Here is a 27,922-nt window from a genome sequence, read left to right as displayed (position 1 = left end):
AACTTTGAAAATTATGATATACTCTAATTTAGAATGATAGTCTGTCTATACCATGTTATGTCAACAAATCAGATTATTTTGATCAAGTAGATTAAAATTCCTAGATAATATTTCTCGTGAGATAAGCTGATTCAACAGCTGAAAATAATTCTGTCTCTCTCCTACCCATTTTCCGTTATCAACAGACGACGAAATTATTATGTGTTTTTCCAAGGATGAATAATTATTATCCTTTTCATGTCCTTCAGCGAGTTTTCCCAGGGATGAGATCTAGTGAAATCGAATTTTTATATCATTAATCTATATGCTCCAAATTTCATGAAAATCTTTAGAGCCGTTTTAGAGATCCGTTGGACATAAATAAATAACCATATAACCATATAAATAACCAAATAAATATATACAGAAAATGCTCGCTTAATATAATATGACTTAAGGATATTATTTATGAATCAATATCTGAAAGGCAAACTCGTAGCATGCTATTATCCATGTTAAAAGTGTAACGAAAAAATATCATTAGAATAAATTACTGTACATCGATTGGACCTGTCCTACGTATTTATAGTGTATAGCTATAAATCAATTATGAAACTATTGATTATTGTAAAAAGTGGCATGCTGAAGTAATCAAATGCGGTATAATCCAATTTAATTCTGAAACTGAACTGGTACTGAAGCTGACAGTAATAACCGTATTCATTTTGTGACTATTAAAAGATGGTAAAACCTTTCTTGGCACTTATCCTGCATCTTTTTTCGTACCAAGTCTGATATCTAGGTTGAAAAGTGTTTTTAAATAGTTGTGCGGCAGGTGCATCCATGTCCTCTTTTTTCTGATGTTTCATTCATTAATCGATGGACGATGTTCAACTTCTTTTTTCAGAATTTGATGCTTCCATAGGAAATTTGGAAGCAGAGTGTATTAAGGGAATAGAATCCAATAATGCATTGCTTCACATGATCTGAATCAATGAAAATAGTATAATAGTGAATTTCTTTGAAAATAAGGAAAGTGTGAGAAATGTAAATGTCATCATGATTTCATGTTTTCAATTAAATAAACTAAAATATCATAAGTTCTCTTGTTGGAAATATTATTTTAGAGAGAGAAATGTGGGCTTTCATTTACATGTTATTGAAATTGATCAGTTGTGACCTGAAAACTCTGACACCAGACCTGAGCCAGCCAGGTCACTCGATATTATTATTATTTTTTCATTTACATGTTGTGAGTGACTGTATCTCGTTTGTATTGATGAAATTGCAATCAATGCTAAATCTGAACTGATTGATCTAGATTTTAATTTACTGTAATTCTGTAGTTGAGATTAATTGAAACAACGGGATAGAGAATAACTCTCTACACTGCTGAAAGATTAAAAACCATGACTTTGAAATCATATTAAATCTTTCATTTTGATTATTCTTCATTAAAATAGAGACTCGTACGTATTTATGCGGACCTAGATCTTCGAAAGTAATTCAAGAGTCGATAGAGAAAAATGTAAATTGAATTTCTCACAAAGTTGCTCATAATATGAATGTTTGCAGTGTCTGTCTGTTGAAAGAATTAATTTGAAATATAAATACGAATGATTGTGATTATTTTTTATTTTGAATTCAAGTGTGGATTTGTCGTCATATCTTGATGTGAAGTCTCATTCTAGTCTCATATTCGAATCTTTTAAAAAATCACATTCCATTTCAAAGAAACTACTGTCAGACAATAAAGAACCCAGTTTATAGCTAACATAAAAGTTGAATATATGAATTTGAACTAGCAGTTTGCGAAAATGATTATGTGATGCCTTGGTCTGACAAATGAACCAACGACAAACTAAACTGTTATTTTTGTGGTTGAACAAGTAGATTTTTCAACATGCTCGCACTCAACGACAATAACAAGTTAGTCACGTTCAATTGTTTGCAGGTGATTTGAATGAGCAAATGAGTGACTCATTTGCATAGATTCTTGCGCACTAATGATAATCTGCCATCATCTGATGAAATAGCGATAACTTGAGCTCTGGCGAAAATCCGAACAATTATTGAATGCATGTTTTCAGCACTAGTTCTAGTGATTACAAGATATTTATTATAATTATTTTATTGATAGGATTATTATAACATTGACGTTTCATCAAATTTAAAAGTGTTTGGGATAGAAACAGATGCACTCATATATTGCTTAGAACAGGTGACAGTGAGGTGCGATCAGGTTGGACGGGTGACCAGGTGATTAACCAGTACCATCAACTTGTGCTTACAAAATCAGTGTCTGGTCCAATTTAACGAATAAACTTATGTGGAGTATTCAAATTATCGACTTGAAATGTAGTGAGAATTGAATTATCGACTATCCTTGAATTGAATTGTTAAAGTATTCCAGAAGCTTTCATAATCTGAAAACTCTCCAATATTTTATTTCATAAAGTAGGTTATTTTGTAAAGGTGATTCTAATTAAATATGAAATAATTCCAATTGTTTGACTCACCTCAAGGCCTCCTGACGTGTATGTGCCCGAACAGTCAGCTCAGGTGGTAGCATAGGCTAGGTGAGTGTAGAACTCAGCCTTACAAGATAACTTTAAACTTTCAATAACTTTACATTTTCCAGTGACCAGATCACTTGTATCGGATATGCGATTTTTAATTGCGCGTGATTTTAGAAATATTTAATTGAAGATATGGTATGTCGGTTTACTCGACAAACAAGTTGGTACAAGATTAGGTGCGTCTCCAGGGAACGACTTTTTTAAAGTAAATTTAATCACCTATCTTACAACTAGTAGTTCTGTGAACAGTAGACCTCGCGCAGTTATAAACCGCAGCCTCCTCTTATACTGTCCAACAGAGTAAATCCTGTCTGTATGTCGTGTCGGCGAGATAAAGGTGTGAAAACGGCTAATGGGTGTTGAGGTTGGTGTATCAAGAATGCTAACATCAAAAGCTAATCTCCTTCAAGACATACTGGCAACAGGACAGCCCAAGTTCGAAGCAGAGAAAGTTCGAGAGACAATACTATGTTATTTTAGTTATTAATTGCATGCGTTATTGCACGCAATCAATAGTTCATTTATTTATCACAATGGAGACAACGGGTTTCCCCAATTATGTCTCCTTAACATTAAAAACTGTACAGATACAAATGAAAAAGAAATATAATTATAAAAAATACTAACTTATGCACTTATACAAAATAATCAATAATACAAACAACAAAAATACCTCCTAATTCAAATTCAAAAATGAAAAATACAAAGATTTCAAAGACTTATGGAAAAAGTAAAAATAAAACAAATTGGGAATTCAAAATTTATAAAAATTGAAGAATATAATAACAAATAATGAACAAAAATTTTATCAATAGAATAAATAACATTTATAACTGAACGACGTCCCAAACCATATGCACATCCACACTGATTCACCAACTATTTATTTGATCGGATCATGCTTACACAAGATTTAATTATCATTTATTTATAACGCTTACCGCACTTTAGCGCGAGAAAACCAGAAGAAATCTAGGCGCCCAGATAAGCTGTTCTTTGCATCCTAGTGCATTAAAATCGCATTCAATGAGGCATGCAATAAGGCGTGCAATTTATTGACCGAGCGAAGTGAGGTCTAAGATTCAAGTCGACTGTTTGGCATTTCTCTTTAATGTTTAAACGTTTAAATGTTGAATGTTTAAATGTTTGAATGTTTGAATGTTTGAATGTTTGAATGTTTGAATGTTTAAATGTTTAAATGTTTAAATGTTTAAATGTTTAAATGTTTAAATGTTCAAATGTTTAAATGTTTAAATGTTCAAATGTTTAAATGTTTAAATGTTCAAATGTTTAAATGTTCAAATGTTTAAATGTTAAATGTTTAAATGTTTAAATGTTTAAATGTTTAAATGTTCAAATGTTCAAATGTTCAAATGTTTAAATGTTCAAATGTTTAAATGTTTAAATGTTCAAATGTTTAAATGCTTAAATGTTTAAATGTTTAAATGTTTAAATGTTTAAATGTTTAAATGTTTAAATGTTTAAATGTTTAAATGTTTAAATGTTTAAATGTTTAAATGTTTAATGTTAAATGTTTAATGTTTAAATGTTTAAATGTTTAATGTTTAAATGTTTAAATGTTTAAATGTTTAATTGTTTAAATGTTTAAATGTTTAAATGTTTAATGTTTGAATGTTTAAATGTTAAATGTTTAAATGTTTAAATATACATTTACATAATGATTCCATAAGTAAGTAAGTAATGATTCCATAACTCTCATAATATTCCTGGATTCAAATTTCAACTTTCTACTCCAAATGAGTATTATCAATGAAAAAAGTTTCATTCGATAGAATGAATACACAAGTGAATACACTAGAACAATGAATTCAAATCTGTAGTGAAAAAGGGCCGTTTGGGGAATTCATTCCTAACATGCTAATTTTTCTGTACAATAATACATTTATACAAATTATTGTACAATAATTTCTGGAGAATTGAACATCCTAAATACTAAAAGTTGACTTTCTAGCCCTGCAGCTTTTTACAGGGTGCCCCAAACCAATGGATTTTCGGCTCCTTTTCCAGTTCTTTGAGATTTCCACCAAATCCAGCCCTGTAAAATCTCCGTACTAGTTCAGTACTGTAGCTAGTTAATTAGAAGTACTAGTTAATTAATTAGTACTGTAGCTAGTTAAATAATTCAGACTGTACATCAATTCAATTGGTTCAATCGATAGTAATAGATCTTCGGATAGAAAACTTTTCTGAAACTAGTTAACTCTTTCTCAAAGTAAAATCTTGCAATCTTGCATCATCGGAGTTTGGGCTGTGTTATCAATTGCTTGTGTGGAATGATGAAGAAGTGTCTCTGCTGTTCTACACATCCAACCAGTGCCGGTGATGGCAATAGAAGAGAGGCGTGGAGGGGAGAGGGGATTCAGCCTGGCAAAACAAATATTATGAAAGGTGCAAGAGGCAAGAGAGGTGAGTGAAGAGTGGAGTGAACACAACACAGCTTGCATTATCAAGTTTTGTTTTTGGATCTATATTGGATCGCCCACGTCAACTGAGTGCTTCTCTCACTCTCTATTTTTTCTTATCTCTCTTCCCCATACACAGTTTCATTGTTTAAGAGTTTTGGGATGTCTGCAAGGGGCGAGGAGGTGGATAGATCTATGTTGTTTGCGTGTCTTGGCCCAATGTAAACATTGTCACGCACCCAGTTCAGTGTAGCACTAGATTGGGCTCAAGTCGAGCTGGAGTGGCTGGACTAGGCTGGACCGGCAAACTTGTTATTTGTTGGATTATCGATTTTGCACAAATAGCTGAATATGATGGGTGGGTGAAATCATCACCAGCTCTGTATCAGTCTGGCTCAGAATTTTCATCACCATCAAGTCTACAATTTTGATCCTTGGAAAGCTTCCATTAATGTGATGAGAAGAAGAAATCTTGTTCGAATGGTTATTACTTTTGATTGATGGATGCTCCTATTGATAGAATCTAAATGAATAATTTTCGATGCTACAGTTTTAGGGTATATGCTTTTCTGAATGAACATGATGTGGGAGATTCTCTCATGAAACTTCGTAGTGTGTTGGGTGAGGTCATTTTCAAAAATCAAGAAAGCTACAAGTATGGCACTATAAAGCTCAAACTTTAAAATGAATTGAGTACTTCAAGAGTGAATTATAAAATAAATGTAATTAATCTTTCCTCATTTCTTGTATATTCCCTATTTTTATAATCACGTTTTCAGTATTAGTATATAATTTAAAAGAATCAAATCACGTAAAAAGAGATAAAAGTCACATAGGTGAAAAAATAATAGGATTTCATAGAAAGATACATAGTATCAATTTTTCAATACGTTGGTTATATCGAACTGAAATCAATTCAAGTCATTGTAGCCTGTGGCTATAGAATTACGAATAATTGAATAAATTGAATACCACGCACATTTCCATACATTTGTGGTATGAAAACGTTCTGTTGCTATTTGACGGTTAAGGAATTGATTTAATTACGGTTGTAATCTGATGAGAATAAATACTATCTTATTTATTTTAATCTATTTTATCCGCATCCACTACAATAAATATATCATCAAACAAGAATCTGTAATTTGTTACACGTTGAAATTATTTGGCTTATATGAGAGAACCAGTAACAAATTATAATGTTGAGTATTCTACAGAAGGGGTTTTATTGATGAGTCTCGGAGCGCTAAGGATGGGGTCATGAGGAGTCGATCTACAGCAAAGGGTCGTCTCGGGTCTCGGGTCAAGATTTCCTCCTCACTGGGTCAACAAGTTAAATATTCACAAATGCAAGACGGCATCCCTAGGTACCTAGGATCGCTGTAAAGCACGTCAAGTGATTTAAATTTTCAACTCGCACCCAAGATTTAGAGGAGTTAACCTGTTTCCTCACATACATTGCACAGTGGAAGAATTCCACCTTCTCACGCTCGTCATTTAAAAATATACATTTTTCCATTGCTTCTAATAGTTGATGGTGTACATTGTTTCCTAACATCAACCAAATTAGTCCACCCATTTAACTAGAATACTAAAAGATTACAGGAAATCATATTTTTTATCACTTGAATAATTATTATAATAAGAGGAAAACGAAAGCTTCTAAAACAATGAGGGGGTTAATAAATGAATAAAAATCATCTTCATAGTAGGAATGAACTCATGTATTGAAAGAAATCCATTTGATTAAGCTAACTCAGTTTAAAAGAAAAGATAATCTTCTAAAACTTTGAAGAATAAATGAATGAATTTAAGTGAAACTAATTGCTACCAATCTAATAAACGTTGAGTTGATTTATTTATTGAATCTGAGGGAATGTAATGTTTCACCCAAGTTTTTAGTGGATATTATCTTTCAATGAAAATCAAAATACGTTCCAAATGCCTTCAGTTCTAGAGCTTTTCCAAGGTAATGAATTTCTAACAATTTCTCCAGAACTATATTGCTATCGATCCTTCTTCATACTAGGTTAGAAACCAATACGATGTCTCTTTCGCATTGCTATTTGTTCAAAACAAAAATGTTCTTTCGGCTAACAGCTGCTCCGCATAGTCGGCACGCAAAGGCAGAGGAACTGGAAAAACATGAAATATAGGCCTGTGAGACAGCGCACGATAAAGGTGGTCCAAAGAAACATTTTCTTCTGTTTCGGTTTCGTGTTTTTGTTTTAATACATTTTCGGGTTTTTTAATGAAGAATAATTATTGTCACTATATCAACTCTCTATTTCATCATCACCAGAAGTTACCGTAACTTCTTGGCCTAAGGTTCGTTATAAGCATTGTAAGCATCCATGATTCTGGTAATTAATTTCTTATGTGATTAGTAGCCGTGTTATGAAGAAATTTGAGCTATGTTACTTGTGAAATTTGAGTTGAGCTACTGGCAGAAAGTAAACTTTATTACTTCTGAAGAGATTTCTTGAATGCATCGGTTATTGTGGAAAAATGCTAGTGTGCTTGATGTTTGTAGACTTGATGTTAATAGTACACCGGGTTTTTCAATTACACAATAAATAACGGAGAATTTGGATGAAATCCAATATTTTATAAAAAGAGCATAAATGTTTCCATGCCTTACTCTGAACATAGCTCGCGTTTGTTAATAAAACTATAAAGTTTACCATCTCTTCAAACACTTTTCCAACTCATTTGATCCAAATTCCATGAGGGGAATATTGAAATTTTCAATCTCTATCAGTTAATCGGATGTGAAAAGATAAACTGTTAATCTCGAAATATTGTTTTATTATTGGAGAGCCGGAGCAGTATTATCGGTGTTCAATGAATTCTACAAACATGCAATCTTAATGCGAAATTCCGGCTTAGCTTAATCCACTCCACCGTTGGCTGTATATTAGAATGTCCAGATCTGCCTGCAAACCCAAAGGGAGCATTCCAAGCATCCCAGCACGTTTTCCCAGGAAACAGTAATTAATTTGAAGAAGGGAAGTTCCCCTTGCACATATACCCTGCTCTGCTCCAGGCTTCTCCTGTACTCCTTTCTAGCAAGGTCAGCACTAATTACTACTCTTTTTTACTATCTCGCTCATCTTCACACTTTGTGGTTCATTCCATCTCACTCTTCTAAACTATCTTTCCACTTCTTCTCACTTCTTTTTCTGGGGTTAACTTTGAAGAGAAAAAGCAGTGTCTTCTTTTGAAGGTGAGATCTTCAATCGCTCTCTCACTCTCTCTTCTCCACACCCCGACATGTATGCTCTTCCTAAAATAACCTCACCTTAGTATACAGAGTGGTTTGGAACAGTTTAAAAATAATTCCAGATATTTGATTCATAATTTTTTGGCCTGAATTCACCTTGGTGAAAACAAAAAGCAGAAATCTTTATTTTTTAACCTGTAGTTCACATTGTGCGGTCGTTATTGTGGAAAATCTCATTCACAATATTCTATTCGATTGTATAGATTAAGAATATTATATTAAAGTTTGTATTGATTGTATTATTTGCTTATTAAGAAATAAAAATAATTTATCTTTTAATATTCTGTAACAGCTATGGGAGCACCCCGAAATCACATAACGAAAAAAATCAAAATTTGACTCGGTTACAAGTTGTAGTGTCGATATTTGGAAATCCTTTGATGCCTTATCATACCCTAGAAAGACAATAAAATATTTGATATGAGATAATCATGAGCTATCACAACATAAGAGATTGTTGATAAAAGATCTGTTAACTGTAGAATGTGGTCCATGGAAATTCTAAAATTTCATTTGTAACGGGAGAATGAATATTTTGATCTGAACACGCCCTAAGCTTCCTCTTAAAAATAGTAATTGAAAATAGTAAGCTCCCCATCTAATTAGCAATTAGCCACTCTTGTAACAGAGTTATCAGATCTCGAACATTATCAGCTTCATTTGAGTCTTGCAATAAATTGCAGTAGACTGCTGTAGCAATATTTGGAATAGATTAGGTAGTGTGATAGATAAATGTCAGTTCACCTGCAAGAAACCTGACCAGGTCAGAGCTGCATGATAATTATGTGCATGAAAATCATATTAATTGATCGAAGATTGTGAGAAGAGCTAATATTCTAACAGATATTCTACTCTTCAATATTTGTCAGAGCTGAATAATATTAGTTTTTCGATATTTAAATGTAACTTAAAAGCGTGTGTTGGATGTGATAAAAGACTGAGCCTCTAGTTAGAAAATCATATTTTGCAAGAGGGTTTCACTGTCTTCTACATTACTAACTGAACCTGGAAGTATTTTCAAAGAACTTGACAATAGCCAGTATTATAAAATGAAAACTTTCTCGAGCACTCTATAATATATGCTCTTCTTTCTTAAATATATACTTGATCTTCCTTATTACTCTAGTGTATGTGCGTGTGTGCGTGTGTGCGTGAGTGTATGAAAGTTTCCAAGTTGAAATTCAGATCAGCCTCACCCTTCTGCCCAAACCAGTAAGTAGAGAGTATATCGACTCTCAGCATTCCTTATAGCATTACCAATCCAACATATGCTGACAGATTGAAGTGAATCTCACTTTAGATGCTCGTCATCTTGCAACGCATTCCTCAACTGCTCAACTCACTAATCTCAATCACCTTCCTATAGCGGACTAGTTTGTTGTTAATCCTGTTCACAAGTTTCGTAACTATCACTCTCTTTCTCTCCCACTAACACTCATCACCATCGCTTCATCTCTCTCAGTTTGCACTTATCCTGCTCTAAAACTGGATTTCATCTGAGATCAATACGAGTCATATATAAATCTACGCATAATATCTACAGAAGATCTGCATTACTGTATGGCGATGTTGAGATGTTATCACCTACCTTGTTATTAGAAATAGGCCTGGTGTACAATTACGTTCCAACTTGTGTAAATAACTCATGATTGTAATTGGATGTGAGTTATGCTGTCGAAACTCTACTCAGATTGGTTATTAACAACACAATATTGTGAGGATAATTTGGCATGATGGAGATTGATCTATATTGTAGCAGTTGTGGTGGAAGCTGAATATCTCAGAGGGGCCAAAACAATATCTCAGTCTCTCCTGGAGCTCTGAGGAGTATGGGAAAGGTAATCTCCTCTGAGCATCTTCAAAAAAGCTTAAAAACTCTTTTCTCTTCTGAAGAAACGTCGTTTTACGTATCTTGCTCACAGTATAAATTTTTATAAGAATGTTATACGGTTTACGCTGTGTCAATACTTGCTTATTTGTATAGCCTGTGGAAGATAATAATGAAATGAGAAATGAACAAATAAAAAATATGAAAAATGTTAGGGCTTTTTCAGGCTTCACCAACTGGAAGGTGTTGAAATATTTACTTTCTCCGGATTTAATTGTGGATAGCTGACCTCTCTCTCCTAATTGACCGAGCGAAGTGAGGTCTAAGATTCAAGTCGACGGTTTGACATTTCTATCAATGTTCAAATGTTTGAATGTTTATATATATTTATATGTTGCACATTTACGGCGAAACGCGGTAATAGATTTTCATGAATTTTGAAAGGTATGTTCCTTTTTTAATTGCGCGTCGACGTCTATACAAGGTTTTTATGGAAATTTTGCATTTCAAGGATAATAGAAAAGGAAAAGGGAGCCTCCTTCATACGCCAATATGAGATTAAAAATCAGACTATAGAATTATTCATCACTAGCTGCCCCGGCGAACTTTGTACCGCCAAGTAGTTGATGCATCTCATGACAAACTTTAGCTGGATGCACACCTCAAAATCTATAACCCAAGCCTTTTCCCACGTTATAATAGTAAATTTAATACGCAATAGACTAGAGCCATTATTGTAAGTGAGTTAGCGAAATAAATTATTTTCTCTCTCTATTATGAACGGCCATGACTTCGAGTTTCCCATGATAGATATTTAAAAATTGTGGCTCCGAGTCGTCGAGGAATGTAGATTATGGAATTATCTCTAAAACTTAGCCTTCTTGTCGCGACATAAAATGCGATAAGTTGGAAAACAGCAAGCATTGAAATTATAACAAACTACCGATTTTGCAGTTACTATTTGGTCCAAAGGCTGTAGAAGCCACGCGACGATTGGTCAAATTGATTCCATTCGCCCAATAGGAGACCTGTTTCTAAATACAGTAGTGGGGATTCCCCAAGTCGAGAGACCAGATTACGTTCCGGAGGACTTTGCTAGGAGCACTACGAGAGTAAAGATGTAGTCACTATGTTTCCCCCTTTTTGGGCAGGTTTATAAGTTTATTTCAGTAGTTAATGTAGGAGCTAGTTTTATTTTTTATTAATGTTTAAATTTACTAGTCGTGCCATGTCCTGAAAGGTTTAATTGTGTTTCTTCATCATGTACGAATAATTGTTTCTTCAAATAACCGCTAAGCGGTTCATGTGTGTCCCCAAACCAACTTCTTGTACTACCACCCCTTTGGTTCCGCAACTTTATGTAAAACCGCTTCAAGACACCCGTTCAGACGACAGGTCTAGGGACGTAAGAGGACGTCGCCGTCAAGCCAAATTCAACCGGTAAAAGCTCACCGCCAAAAACAAGGTACTGTAACCCCGACGATAAAGCAACGTACAAACCAACGAAAGTGCAGTGTAGTGAAACAAAGGTTCATTCGAGAATGTCAATAAAAAGTGGGGATTCAAAATTATTATGAAATGGGTTATATGGGTTACTATCGACGAAATTTGGGTTCAACGGGTTTTTTCTTTCTTGAGCAATTTCATGTTGAAATTGATTGGTTATTTTATGACTGATCTTGTTTGGTTTTGTGACGTATTGCTATCTAAACGGGGATAGTAATGCGCCCCCGAATCAGATGAAGAATGTCAACAAAGTAACATGATATTGTTGTTTCTGTTGTTCGATTTTAGCTGCCAATGTTTATTGAAGCTGTTTGTATTTTTCTATTATTTCAAATTGTAGTGTTATTCTATAGTATAAACCTATTAAATCAGGCATGGCAAGATTAATTGAAGTTTTCTTGACTCTAGCCCGTTCACCTGCATGAATTAGGTATAGACTCAGGTATTTTCTAGATGTGCCGGCCTATTTCTAAATTCTAAATTTTATTCAAAATTATCTTCTTAGGCACACAACTGCGCCGACTCTGCTGTCTAGAGATATTTAAATCTCTGGAATTCAAATTTTCTAAAAAATTAAATTTTTCATAACTTACTCTAATCATACTAGATCAATTTTTCTGAGTCTATACTTAATAATTCATTCTGTGAACGTGTTAACTGTCAATATTTTGGGTTTGGAGTTGAATGAATAATTTATTGTTGCTACTCCAATTTTTCTGAAGTTTAAATAATTGTAGATGAAACAGGAAAGTTATTCAGTTATGTTAAACCATTAAAATGATAATCTTTTGAAGTGCTTAAAGATAAAGTCAAGTATCATTGAGGCTTAAGTTGAAAGTATTCTGAAACTTCATATTGAAATTGATCATTGATATTGAAAGGTTTAACGTTAGAATAAAAATGAGTAGAAGAAACTAGGACATGTGAGAAAAAACTGATTCTAAGTGCTGAATAAATTTTTTGTATTCTGTAATTCCGTGAATGATGATAGAAATTATTGTAATGTCAACGTACATATTCTGGTCTCACGCATCGGGTACTTGAGTATCATCATAGTATAGTAGAAGGGAAAGTGAATATTGAGAGATTTTAGTTTAAAACCTGAATAATAATTTATTAGTTGGAGAAATTAGAAAACGTGAAACTGATTCCAAATTAATGCTAAATTTGTGATAAGGTTAATCTTTTGTAAGTTTGTGCGAAGGGATTGAAATCGTAACACTATGGCTTCCAGCCCGCGTTCCCCGGCCATCAGCCCGGTTAAGGTTAATTTTTGGGATGTCAAAGAGGACATAGAAAAAATTTCGATCTTGGTCTTTTGTATTCGCGTAGTATCAATCCAAACTATCTGCTAAAAGGGGAATTACTTTTCGAACTCAATTCATTCGGTTGGTCTAGTAATGTTGATTGTGATGTCGCTAATTTGAGACAACAATACCGTCAAATACGCGGTGAGGGTAGTGGTAGAATCCATCGCGCGGTGTATGATGAAGACAGGTCCTGACTCGAATTAAAGAGTATCAATGAAATTACTGCTAAAATTGATGAGTGGTTACCTCAACTGAAAACTGGTTCCGATGCTGAAAAGAAAGAATCATTCAATCGAATAGTGAACCAATTCTTACACGTATTGAATAGAATTATTCACCTGTCTCATTATGCTCAGGAGAGGTCTGATTCCGAACTGATTAACGAAATCCAGAAACGCCTTGCAACCCTGGAGGCGGCTTACCCCGTTATGTTGCAAGTACAAAAGGAGGTCAAAAGTCGTGCCCCGTCCCCAGCTCCGGTAGTATTCACCACCCCTGTCTTAAGTCCATCGCTTTTTGATTTCCCGGGGACAAGTGGTGTAGATAAAGTAGATGTAGGAAAAGTAGAGGTCCCCGCCCCACCACCATTTTCTAATGAACACGGCGACACAGAGCACAGTCCACCTGCCTTGGTTATCGCACCGAAAGAAACTCAAACTTTTGATTCATGCTTGGGACTGAACCCTAACAGTATACGCATTGAATGCCCCCGTCAATTTGTTCCGATTAGGCAATCAGTCAGTAATATCACGTCTACTAGGGCGCTACCTCAAAGTGTACCTCAATCAGGTTATACACCGGTGTTCAATACGATTTATAATCGTCTCCCTAACCCGATCGAACATTTATTGCGTGATTTACCACACACTGATGGTTTAGTCGTGGACAAATTGTTGAAATTCATCGCTCTGGCATTAAAAATTTCAACTCAGTTCGATTTGCCGGATGTACAATTGTTCCAGATCCTTCAACCTTTCTCTCTAGGACCTCTAGCCGATCGCATAAATTTTGCTATTAATTCTAATTATACATTTGATCAGTTTCATGCTGAGGTTCTAAAATATTTTGTGCCGCAAAGATTATTGGCCGTCATTGAAAGGGAGGAATTCTACCGACTCCAGAGAACAGGCGAACCGTTGTCCGCCTACATAGTATCAATTAAAGAGGCCGCGAAATTATTACGTTTAAATTTAATCGAATGTGAAATTGTGAATACCATTTGTTCGGGACTTAATCCTGCCGAAAGATCCAGACTTATCTTCCATAGTCGTCCTCAGACATATAAAGAATTGATTGATATGAGCGTACAAGCTCAAAACTTGAGTTTCGCCGATGAAGAAAGAAACCGAGTTGAACGGCCTAGGAACGATAATTATAGGTCAGGTCCTAACCCGCCTAGTAGGAGTAATGAACAACTTGAACAAAGGTGTTTCTATTGTAAGAAAGTTGGTCATATTGCTCGATTCTGTCATTCTAATCCCAACAACTCACGTTTTCGAAATAACAATAATGCCCAAGGTCAAACACAAGTTTCCTTTACTAAGCGTGACAATGAGGTGAAATGTTATACTTGTAATAAGATCGGTCATTATTCGCGCGATTGTAGAAACCGGAAAATATGACTAGGACAAACAAAAGAAAAACGTACCGCTTCCATGATAGTTAACCAGTCTGACAAAAATTCCACCTATTCGCCTCAGTGTTATATCCAACGGGCTAGACGACATGGTGTTAAGAAAAGCACTAAGAAAAGGGTTAGTAGGTCAAGAAAAAAAAGACACCCTTCCCACGGAAAGATTAGAGGTTTGTGCAATAATGTAATTCCTTTTATTTCCTGTTATTTAGGGTCTCCTAAAATACGGTCTGTTGCTTTAATTGATTCTGGAGCCATACGCTCGATTATTTCAAGAAAGGTTTATGATAACCTAGTGTCGAAAATTCCAAATCTCATTACTCAGAAAGAAAACATTAGTTGTACAACTGCCAACAACACGCAGCTATTGCTTCATGAGTCGGTAATACTAAAAATCAAGGTAGAAAGTTTCAGCTGGTATTTCAAATTCTTCATTACCAATGATGTACCTTTTCCAATGATTTTAGGTTGTGATTTCATAAGTTATTCCAAATTAATTCTTGACTTGTTTAATAGAAGATATTTCTTTGGTTTCAAACCCAATTACAAATTCAAATTCGAAGAAGATTGGAAAGCAAAGTGCTCTGAACCTGTAAACTCTATCGCCGTGACAGAAGTTGCTGATAACTTATCGCATCTTGAACAATCCCAGTTGGAAGGAGTTCTTAATGAATTTAAAGATGTGTTATCCAAAAAATTAGGCAAAACTAATCTTACAGAATACAAGATTCGGTTAACTTCCACCGAACCCGTAAGAAGACCCCATATCAATTAAATCCAATAAAGATGGAAATTGTTGAAGAAAAAATTAAGAAGATGTTAGCTGAGGGTGTTATTGAGCCAGGGATCTCAAATTATTCATCCCCCTGTTTCCTAGTAAGTAAATCCAGTAAAGACAATTTGAATAGTGATTCATGGCGACTTGTCATTGATTATCGTTTCTTAAACAAAAAGGTGTCGTTAGATTCAGTCCCATTACCAAACATCGAAAATTGCTTCCACTTTTTCAATGGTGCTAAATACTTCTCAGTACTGGATTTGAATCAAGCGTATTATCAAATCCCCCTTGCTAAAGAAAGTAGACACTTAGCTACGTTTTGTACTATGCGAAATACTTATCAATTCAAGCGTATTCCGTTCGGGCTGGCTACCGGTGCACAAGCACTTTCTTCGGTATTAGACCGACTGTTTGGAGATGTGAAATATAAGTTTGTCTTTCATTATTTGGACGATATAGTTATCTACTCTAAAGATTTTGATTCACACCTGGCACATATTGAGGCCGTACTGCTCCGCTTACGTGAAGCTGGTTTCACCGTCAATCCGGAAAAGGCTCTATTTGCAAAAAAACAGATTTCGTTTTTGGGTCACCTGATCAACCAAGATGGTATTTCTATTGATCCTTCTCGCACCAAGAATATTCGTGAATTTCCTACTCCCAAAAATCAAAAAGCTATCGCTCGTTTCATCGGGATGGTGGGCTACTTTCATAAATTTATCCCTAGATACGCTGAGATCGCCGCACCGCTCAATGATCTTCGAAAAAAAAATTGTAAATTTATTTGGGATGAAACTCATGAGCAAGCCTTTCAAGTGTTGAAAAAGGCCATATCTTGTCCTCCTATTTTGAAGACGGCCGATTTCTCTAAGCAATTTGTTCTCCAACGGATGCCTCTTCAACGGCCATATCTGCTGTACTTTCTCAGGAATTTGACGGTATTTTTCACCCTATTGCTTATGCCTCAAAGAAACTGAGTCAACAGGAGTGCAAATATTCAACCTACGAGCTTGAATGTCTAGCGGCGATTTACGGGATGGAAAAATTTAGATTGTACCTTCAACATTCCAAATTTAAATTATTGACTGATAATTCTGCTCTAACTTGGATGCTCAATAACCCCAAAAATACGGGAAGAATTGGCAGATGGATTTTGAAATTGTTAACCTACCAATTCGAAGTCACCCACATACCCGGGCGATTAAATGTAGTGGCCGATTGCCTTTCAAGAATGTATCAGGATGAAATTAGTACCGAAGAAACTCCAGAAAGTTCAAAATTTGAAGTCGAACCTTTGTTTAGTATGGTGAATTCGTTGAAGTTGTCTGATTTCCCTCTAGTCTTCACTGATATTAGAGTTCATCAAGACAATGACCCCTTTTGTAAAGATATTCTCGAAAAAATTGATAAGAATGAAGAACAATTCCCGTACAGTTTACGGAAAGGTGTTCTAGTTACTGAAGTTAGGACTAGCGATCAGCTGAAGATAGTAGTTCCTAGAATTCTCATCCCCCTTGTATTCAAGTATTATCATGAGACCTCCATTGGTGGACACTTGGGCCTTGCAAAGACCACACATAAGATTCTAGAACATTTTTATTGGCCCGGACTTAGAAAGGATATTGCCCAACTTGTAAAGTCATGTGATATTTGTGGACGTAGTAAACCTTCCACTAAACAAAATTATGGTTTTCTTGCTTCTAGAGTTGACAATGAACCATTAGCTCGTTTCTATTGTGATTTAGTAGGCCGTTAGTCAAAACTACTGAGGGATATACTCAGATTCTATCTTGCGTTGATTCGTTTACTAAGTTTTGTTGGTTAATACCACTTAGAAAAGGAAATACTGCAGCCGTAATTAGAGCACTGAAATCAATCTTTGTTAATTTTTCTGTGCCTAGAAGACTGGTGACAGATAATGCGACCATCTTCACTTCGACGTTGTTTAGAAATTTTTGTTTCCAATTAGGAATCCAACATATCACAACGCCCCCTTATTACCCCTGCCCCAATGTAGCTGAACGCGTGAACCGAAACTTGAAAAGCGCTCTGATTGCTTTTCACGCAGAATCGCAAACCAGATGGCATGACTGCCTAAGCTGGCTGCCATTGGCCTTCAACCTGGCTTCACATGATAGCACAGGGTGTACCCCTTTTTCACTTATGTTTAGGTATAGTCCCAATCACCCATTGCTTAATGCATGGAAGTTGGATGAGATTTTCCCCGAACGACTAAATTCGGGAACAGTTCAGATTTGGAGGAAGGCTCGAAATAATCTACTTCGAGCACATACGAGAGTGAAGGAGAGATATGATCGGCGTCGTGTCGATGTACCTTTCAAAACGGGTGATTTGGTATTATTACAAGCACATGTACAATCCAGCGCCGTTAATAAGATTTCTAGCAAACTCAGTTACAGGTGGAAGGGACCGTTCGTTATTAAGGACTGGTTTTCTCCGGTTACCGTATCGTTACACGACCCCGCCACCCAAAATTTTGTACAAAAAGCTCATGTCTCTCAAATAAAAATGTTCAACGGTTGAAACCACCATAAACAGCAATTTGAAAGATGACTACTTGAGTTATGTTGAAAAAAGGATACAGATCAGTCTATTGAAGGCAAGACTTTTTGTCGTGAGTTATAATTGGATAGGTTTTTGTGAGTATGGCGCCACTCTATAGCCTTGTCTCTATACACTCAACAAGATGATTCCTAATGAATGAGAAGGAGAAAAGAGAAAAAGGAGTTATGATAAAGATATTTACCGTATTTGTTAGAAGGATTCATTACGGGTTCATGAAGGGTTTAGTCAAAGATTTTGTTACGTGACAATATAATGTATATAGAAGAAATTCCGGAATGTAAATAACTTGCGCAACTAGATTAGTCATTAAATTATGTTATTAACTTCGTAATATTGAATATATTTAGGTAGGTGAATTAGGTTTAATTTTATTTCATGCACGGCTGCATACTCGCGGTAAATGAAATGATTGTACAGTTTTCCCACGGTAGTAGATAATTGATTGTTTGGTAAATCGGGTGATGATCAATTTTTGAAGTCATCAACAGTCATAATACTATGTATGTAAATGATGTCTCTAATAATAATAATAATAATAATAAGTTATTTAGCATAAGACGATTTATCATAATATTCTATACTATACCCATTTTCAATAGCTTAATACTCATCCATTCATAGTTAAGAATTATACATTCACATAGTTAGGAGTTAGTACATATAGATAATATATATTCCATTCATAAAATAATAAGAATAATGTCTAAGGCCTCATATTTTATATTCTATTCGCTTTATATTTCATCTTATTTTGTTGATATCCCTATTCTTTATTAGTTTACCTTCCGTGATTAATATAATTATAATCTTATCATAGGTTTATTCAGTTCAACTGATTCCATTTTAGTTCACTTTAATATAATTCAGTGGTAGAGATTTCCTGCTGGAATACAATAATGGATAGAAATTTTCATAGCTACGGAATGTACATCAAGCGTGTGTCATTGCTCTCCGATGGCTCGCTAGCGTTGCAGTTTCAACCATTGTTATCTTTGAATCGTAGTCTATGTAGAATAGTATGGCCTATTGAATTGCTTTATATTGTTAAATATATGTTGCACTCTCAACTCTATAGTAATGATAGTTAGATTTCAATACATTCAGCTGAGTGGAAAAGTTTCATCCTTTACTATTATGATCAAACGTACTTCATATTTTACAACAGCAGAGTAACATAGAACCAATTAAAACTATGATGTCTTTTAAACGTTTTCCCTTGTTAGAGTTTGCCAAGAAAATAACCAGGGACTCAATAAAGTGATTGAAGTATTCAAGATTATTATACTCGGTCCGTCTTTAGTACCTACTTAAAAGGTGGACACGCCCATATTGTTTTGTCCTGACTCTTGCCACAGTTTTAAAGACTCTTGCCACAAATCTCAATTAGATATACATTTTGCTGAATTTCGGAATGATTAAAGAGATTTCTTTTGAAGAGGGCCCGCTTCAAATTGGATCCTACTATCAATCCAGAAATTCGACTCTCCAAATCATACAGAATGCCTCTATGGTAACATATCCTGATTAGATTTCTTTTTGCGTGTTTCACACCGGAAGGAAGGGGAGTGTGCCGGGCACTCTCTTTAATTCAGGCCTTTTCCCACGTTATAATAGTAAATTTAATACGCAATAGACTAGAGCCATTATTGTAAGTGAGTTAGCGAAATAATTATTTTCTCTCTCTATTATGAACGGCCATGACTTCGAGTTTCCCATGATAGATATTTAAAAATTGTGGCTCCGAGTCGTCGAGGAATGTAGATTATGGAATTATCTCTAAAACTTAGCCTTCTTGTCGCGACATAAAATGCGATAAGTTGGAAAACAGCAAGCATTGAAATTATAACAAACTACCGATTTTGCAGTTACTATTTGGTCCAAAGGCTGTAGAAGCCACGCGACGATTGGTCAAATTGATTCCATTCACCCAATAGGAGACCTGTTTCTAAATACAGTAGTGGGGATTCCCCAAGTCGAGAGACCAGATTACGTTCCGGAGGACTTTGCTAGGAGCACTACGAGAGTAAAGATGTAGTCACTATGTTTCCCCCTTTTTGGGCAGGTTTATAAGTTTATTTCAGTAGTTAATGTAGGAGCTAGTTTTATTTTTTATTAATGTTTAAATTTACTAGTCGTGCCATGTCCTGAAAGGTTTAATTGTGTTTCTTCATCATGTACGAATAATTGTTTCTTCAAATAACCGCTAAGCGGTTCATGTGTGTCCCCAAACCAACTTCTTGTACTACCACCCCTTTGGTTCCGCAACTTTATGTAAACCGCTTCAAGACACCCGTTCAGACGACAGGTCTAGGGACGTAAGAGGACGTCGCCGTCAAGCCAAATTCAACCGGTAAAAGCTCACCGCCAAAAACAAGGTACTGTAACCCCGACGATAAAGCAACGTACAAACCAACGAAAGTGCAGTGTAGTGAAACAAAGGTTCATTCGAGAATGTCAATAAAAAGTGGGGATTCAAAATTATTATGAAATGGGTTATATGGGTTACTATCGACGAAATTTGGGTTCAACGGGTTTTTTTCTTTCTTGAGCAATTTCATGTTGAAATTGATTGGTTATTTTATGACTGATCTTGTTTGGTTTTGTGACGTATTGCTATCTAAACGGGGATAGTAATGCGCCCCCGAATCAGATGAAGAATGTCAATAAAGTAACATGATATTGTTGTTTCTGTTGTTCGATTTTAGCTGCCAATGTTTATTAAAGCTGTTTGTATTTTTCTATTATTTCAAATTGTAGTGTTATTCTATAGTATAAACCTATTAAATCAGGCATGGCAAGATTAATTGAAGTTTTCTTGACTCTAGCCCGTTCACCTGCATGAATTAGGTATAGACTCAGGTATTTTCTAGATGTGCCGGCCTATTTCTAAATTCTAAATTTTATTCAAAATTATCTTCTTAGGCACAAAACGTAAATTGATTCTAAAGATTATTGAATAGTTTCTGAGTTCCAGCGAGTGCATCCAAATAATTATTATTATTGATGAACTGCAATGCGAGATATACTGATTGATTCGTATCACATAATTTCTGTATTATCTGATAATCCAAGCAAGTTTCACTATACCTGTACTCCAACTGTGGTGATATTCACTTATTCTGATAAAACACATCAATGCTTCTCATTCAACAAATGCTGACAGTTTGAAGTGATCACTTGATCACTATAGGTATATGATCTTATTATACAGAGTGTCTGATGAGCCACTCCCTATTTTTATAATTTCTTTATCTATGAACCAATTTGGTTAGAACTATACATTTGTTAGATAGAGCTCTCCTTGAGGCACTGTTTTCAACATTTTTTTTCCTCTCTTGACTGTGGAAGAACGAGCCACAACGTGACCATCAACGTCAACGACAGCACAAAATGTTGACAGAGTTTGTGAAATGTTCATGAGGAGCCCCAAGAAATCACTGCATCAACGATCTCGTGAAAGTGGTATTTCACGTTACTCTCTTGCAACGATTCTTGAAAGTTTTAAACCATGGAAGCCACGAGATCTTTGATGCAGTGATTTCTTAGGGCTCCTCATGAACATTTCACGAACTCTGTCAACATTCTCTGCTAACCTTGTCGTTGATGGTCTTCCTGATCGTCTTGCATCTGCGACACTCCCTGTTGTTAGTAATTTGGAATGGCAATGTTTAACAGTTTTCGCATCAAGTGTTGTATGGATCCCTCGTTCAGCCCTCCACTACCTTTGTACTCGCAGTACAGGTCCCCAGACCTCATAATGAGCTGCTATTTTGGCTCGTTCTTCCACAACTGTACTTTCTCAACTGAAACAAATGAAAATTGGTGTTAAATAAAACCTCAAGGAGTTCTCTATCTAACCAATGTAGTTCTAACCTGATTGGTTCATAAATAAAGTAATTACAGCTGTATAAAAATAGGGAGTGACTTATCAGACACTGTACTATAGCCATCCCACTATCGGTATACACAGTGTTTACCAACTGCCTACCAACACTAGGGCATTGTTCCAAGCTAACAAACAAATCTAAATATCATATTTAAATTGTCCGCAAGTCTTCAGCTACTCACACAGCGGTCATTTTGATTTTTTCACTTATTATTTATTTCTAAATATTAGTTCAACATACAAAATAAAAACTTTCCAAAATCATTTATAACAACTGGACAAAGCTACAAAAAGATTATGATAATTTTTCAAATTCATAAAACAAAATGGCGGCCATTTAAAATTTTGTTTCTTAACTAACTCTGAAACCGTTGGTTTTACAAAGAAATACAAGGACAACTTTTTTTAGTAACTTTAATTACCTATAGATTGGTACCTTATTTTTCAAGATTGGATCAATAGTCACATAGATATGTCAGCTTTAGTGATAGGACACTGCTGGGGGTTAGTTGGAGTGCATGCCAAGGCATGTGGCTGAAGTCTGCCACAACAATGCAACAGTCTGCAACTGCTTCGCATGTCATTCGTAAGCTATTTCGGCTGGCATGCACTACAACCAACCACCAGCGGTGTCCTATCACTAAATCTGCCATATCTCAGTTAATATTGGTTCAATCTTGAAACATCAGGTACTAATCGATAGGTAATTAATTTTACTAAAAAACGTTATTCTTGTAATGTACCAACGGTTTCTGAGTTGGTTGAGAAACAAAGTTAAAACAAAATGGCCGCCATTTCGTTTTATGAATTTGAAAAATTATCATAATTTTTTTGTAGCTTTGTCCAGTTGTTATGAATGATTGTGCAAATTTTTCATTTTGTATCTTGAACCTTTATTTAAAAAAAAATATTAAGTGAAAAAAGCAAAATGAAAGCAATATGTGAAAACACAGTGAATAGTGAAAGTATATAAGTGAATAGAAATAATACAGTAAACATATCCTAATCTTGGCTGAATACATTCTGACTGGAAAACATTGCCTTTCACATAATTGCCTCAATGAAAAGCTCAAACTGTATCATTGCTCAATGTCCATCATTGTATTCGTACGAGTATGATTATAAGGCTAAGTTTAGAGCTCTTGCAAGCCTGACATTTTGAGTGGCATTCCATTGACCTATCAGAAACGTTGCTCCTTTCCTTCTATCATCACTTGTTTCAATACAACATTCACATTCAAATGTCAATTCATGAATATCTTGTCAAAGTATCACTACTACTACTAATACTACTACAATCCATACTATTTTGTCTCGTGACATGAATTTTAGGGAGTGACTGATATTGATCTCTGCGATATTTATTTATTTATTTCATTGGCAATTACAGATCATAATTATAATAAATATAATATGATTGGGAGAAGACAACAGGCATAGCCCAAAACTGTTTTCTCCCAAACTTTTACAAATAAAAGTTTCAAAAAAGAATCATTGGAAATTCAGAGTACTGTATGCAGTTTTTGAAATTGTTGTTTCTTCCCAACGTTTTGCTAGAGGTAAATCGATAACAGAATCGAGTGAGTTGGCTGAGCTTAGTTATTCATGATAACTACGAGTATTTCAATTTTCAATTTTATTGATGTCATGCATTGTACAATAATACAATATTGACACAAGTCAAATACATAGTCACAATGGTAAATTACATTGAAAAAATATTAAGATATTTAAATAACAAAAAATAATTCAATTCGCTGCCAAGATGACAAGAATCACATCATTTTAAAATTTCTAAATTCAAAAAATTCCAATATACTGTAAAAAGATTTTTCGATCAGCCAATCCTTCAACTTAATCTTTAACAAAACTTCAGAGTCGATCTCAGATATAACAGGTGGGAGAGAGTTCAATATTTTCCTGCTCATGTGATCAGGACTACCCTGGAAAAAATACGTTCTATGAGCATCTAGTCTCAGAGCATTCCCAGACCTCTTGTTGTAACCGTGTATATCTGATCCTCTAGCCCAGGACGCTCTATGTTTGAGTCCATGTAGTGCAGTCTCGAGTATGTATAGACAGGGAAGCGTCGGAGTTCTTCCTTTGGAACAGTGGCTTGCAAGGGGTTCTGGGAGGTTTCCCAAGCATCATCCTGACCACTCGCTTCTGTGCCTTGAACACTCTGACAATTCCAGTTGATGAGCCCCACAAGATCAAGCCGTAGGTCAGTAGCGGTTGAAAGAAACCATAATAAGCCGAGAATACTAATTTCTTGTTCAGACTCGTCGTTAATCTTGATATCGCAAATGTTGCCCTACTAAATCGCTTCATGACCTCGTCCACATGGTAATTCCACCTCAATCCAGAGTCAACCTCGATTCCTAGAAAACCACAAGGACATGTAGATTTGATTTGTTTTGAATCCAACTTGAAATTTAGTGAATTAGAGAATTCCGGGCGGTTGGACTTACTAATAGAAAAATCCATAAAACAGGTTTTCTCGACATTGACTTTCAGTTTATTTGCCTTACACCAATTCTCGATGCTTTCTGTGACGCGCTCTCCCCGCCTCAGCAATTGCTGCAGATCTTTCTCAACAATAAGAAAGTTCTCATCATCTGCAAATAGAACGCTACTGGCAAGAGGTACATTACTTGGTAAGTCATTTATATACAATGAGAACAATATCGGACCGAGGACTGTTCCCTGTGGTACTCCCCTTTTTATCTGGCAAATTTTCGAACTGTATTTATGATTCATCACTTTTTGTTTTCTGTCCTCAATTTCTACAACCTGCACTCTATCAGTGGTAAATGATTTCAACCATTCTAATGCTGAGCCTTTAAATCCATATTGTTGCATCTTTTCTATCAAAATATCATGATCAATACTAACAAAAGCCCGTTTTAAATCTATAAAGAAACCCAAAGCCTTTTTTTCAGCATCCAGTGACTTGTATATTTGGCATAAGAAGTTATTGATGGCATCAATAGTTGACTTTCCACGTCGAAACCCGAACTGGCTTGAGGAGAGAATTCTGTTAACTTCAAGGTGTTTTGAAATGGTAGTTATAGCCAATTTCTCATGCAACTTGGAAAATGAGCTCGTGACTGATATTGGTCGAATATTACTCACTTCTGTAGTGGATCCTTTTTTATGGATGGGAATAACTTTGCCCACTTTCAATTGACAGGGAAATGTTCCTGAGCTGAACAATAGATTGATAAGCTTCGTTATTACACTTCTTATTGGATCAAAACACTCCTTCAATATACAGCTTGGAATATCATCCATTCCACTCGACATTTTGCTTTTAATATTGTTCATAGCTGAAGAAACCTCGTCCTCTGTAAATTCAGGGAATCTCTCCAATGTGGCGCCTACAGACTTAACATTCAACAGTAAGGACTTGGAAGATACGTTAGATTGAGGAATTTCATTGGTAGCATTTATAAAGTACTCATTTATCATATCAGGTATGTCAACAATTGAATCGATTTGAACTCCATTAATAGCTTTCGGATACTTTGTTTTCACGGTATTTGTGACTGTCTCCATTTTTATTAGTTTCCAAATTAGTTTAGATTTATTCTCTGACGACTCAAGCATTCTTTCTGCATAAGCTTGCTTTGATGAATTAATTGAATGTTTTATCATTCGTGATAAGTCCTTCAGTCTATCCCTATACGTTATTTCAGTTGGAAAATCTTCTCGCAAGTAGTAGAAGGTCTCTTTTAGCTTCACAGGCATATTCTAGTAGCGGTGATGTCCATTTTATTCTATTTTTGTCATTTTTCTTCTTCCGATAAACAATTGGGAATTGCTGCACAATACATACTCAAGAAATGATTGAATTTTTCATCAACACAATCTCCATTATTAATCACCGTTGACCAGTCTACCTCCATAAGGCGTTTGCAGAATTTTTGTTTCGCATCCTCTGAAAATATTCTTGATGAGAAGAGATATCCATCACTTCTATCGGTGTTCTCAAATGAATAATTCACAACTTGAGCACAATGGTCAGAAAGTCCTATTTCGATAATATCTACATATTCAACCTCAACCAATGCTGTCACAAAACAAATGTCAATCAAGGTTGAGGATGTCTCTGTTATTCTTGTACAACTCTTTATTATTCCTCGTAGTCCATATGCCTCAAATAAGGATTGAAGTGTCATTCTCCTACTTGAATCAACCATGAAGTCAACATTGAAATCACCGAGCACTATACAGCTTTCAAATCTATTTGTCATTATAAACAGAATTTCCTCAAGTTTGTCAGCAAAATTTTTGAAATCATTATTAGGTGGCCTGTGAATACATATAATAGCACATTTCATGTGTACTGCTACCGCCACTTCGAAATCATTGCCCTCAGTCTGTTTAATATCAAGTTTATTAGCCACTATGCCTTCTCTTGCATAAATTGCTACGCCACCTCCTTCTCTGTCGATTCTGTTGTAAGAAACCGTGAATCTAAGTATAAATTATAATCAAATTAATTTCATCCTTCCAGTCTTTACAAGAGATGAATCGGAAGGGTGAGGTTGTTGAATAGTTCAATGTTCAAGAAAATGGACTGCCCTGAGAATGCAACACAGTCAACACATAGCACATGTCATGGCCAAGTCGAAAGCAATCTCTGGAGAGATGCATGACATGAAGCAGCGCGCGACTCGAGCGGAAGGGAAAGAAGTAGCGTCGACTCTCCCAGCGGCCCTATTCTTACACCACTAACCGGTCAAAGTTCGCCTGGAATCAATCTCTCCAATTCCTTTTCGAACTTGAACTCTGACCTTCGAGCAAATCCCATCGAGCTGATATAACAAGCGATGCGTTCAATCAGTAACCGAATGAAACAGGAAAAATCCAAGTACGTGAGGGAAATCAGAGCTGCTTGAAAAGGCAATGCAATTATTCTCGCTTCAAATATAACGCCTAATGAAATCGAAAAAGTGAATTGGCTTAGTGCTTTCGAGATCGTATAGCTTGAGGGCTGCAAATTTGTTTTGATAAATGGAGTGGAGTATCTTCTTGTTCTATCTGAGCTCCAACAAATCTTTCCAAAGTGTTTTTGCTTGACAACTTGAAACCTTTTCGCCAGAAAATTGACCATTCCTCTTAATAATCTCCCTTTGGTCTGAATCTTTTCACCCTTCTTATTCTTTTCTATTCCTTATTTCATCGACTTGTCTAAGGTAATCGCCAATTTCTGCGATATTCATCAACTATTGCTCTTTAATGTTCCTGCAGTTCAAATCACTTTGCAATGAGTGAATGAGATCTTCCGGATGAATAATGCCTTTGTGAATGAGTAATTAATATTCATATTTTCTATAGTTATTCAAAAGCTGTATGAAAACTTGAACAATATATGAGTTTCCACTGAAAACTGAGTTAATTCAATTTTAATTTTTCAGCTCAATTATTATAGGATTAAATCAAATTTATTTGCCTAAAGTTTCAATATTGATATACAAAATGCAACAATGGAAAATTCATGAACATGCCAGTAATAAATTATTCAAATTTTCCCAGTAAAATTAATATATGAATGATTGTATATAATACGAGTATAATCATCTAAAATTATAATAATCAATCGTCTAACAAATATTGACGATTAAAAATGCATTATTCGGTGAAGTTCTGATCTATTTTGCTTAACATTTACATCCTTGCCTGGGTCTAGCGGATGATTCAAGCAAGAATAAATATTTTCTGTTAATCTTTCTGACCTCACCATTCAAGTATCAGTTCTCTCTTGTTTTGAATTTGAGAAATTTCCCATCGCTTCACGATGTATAACTTTAGTCCCAGTCCCTTGCTCTCAGATTTTCTGGCACAAAATCCAATTCACGATCTCAGCTCGTGTTTTAATGACTGGCTATCAAGAAAAAGGAGCGATAGATTTGCAGGAGGGGAATTGATCTCTAATGAAGCTGTCAGGCTTTCAGGAATAGAGAAAGTAGTATTTGAGAAGAGGCTGATAACATAATCAGGTTCGCTTATCACAACAAAAATATTAAGTATAGGAAAATAAACACATTACTGTGTACTCAGTTGAAAGGGGTGAAAAGCAGAAACTGTTACCAAATCCTCATAAACTTTTGTGTTTTGGAGCGTTG

Source organism: Nilaparvata lugens, chromosome 7 (genome assembly GCF_014356525.2).
Source record: "Nilaparvata lugens isolate BPH chromosome 7, ASM1435652v1, whole genome shotgun sequence".
NCBI lineage: Eukaryota > Metazoa > Arthropoda > Insecta > Hemiptera > Delphacidae > Nilaparvata > Nilaparvata lugens.
Note: the sequence above shows the minus strand (reverse complement) of the source record.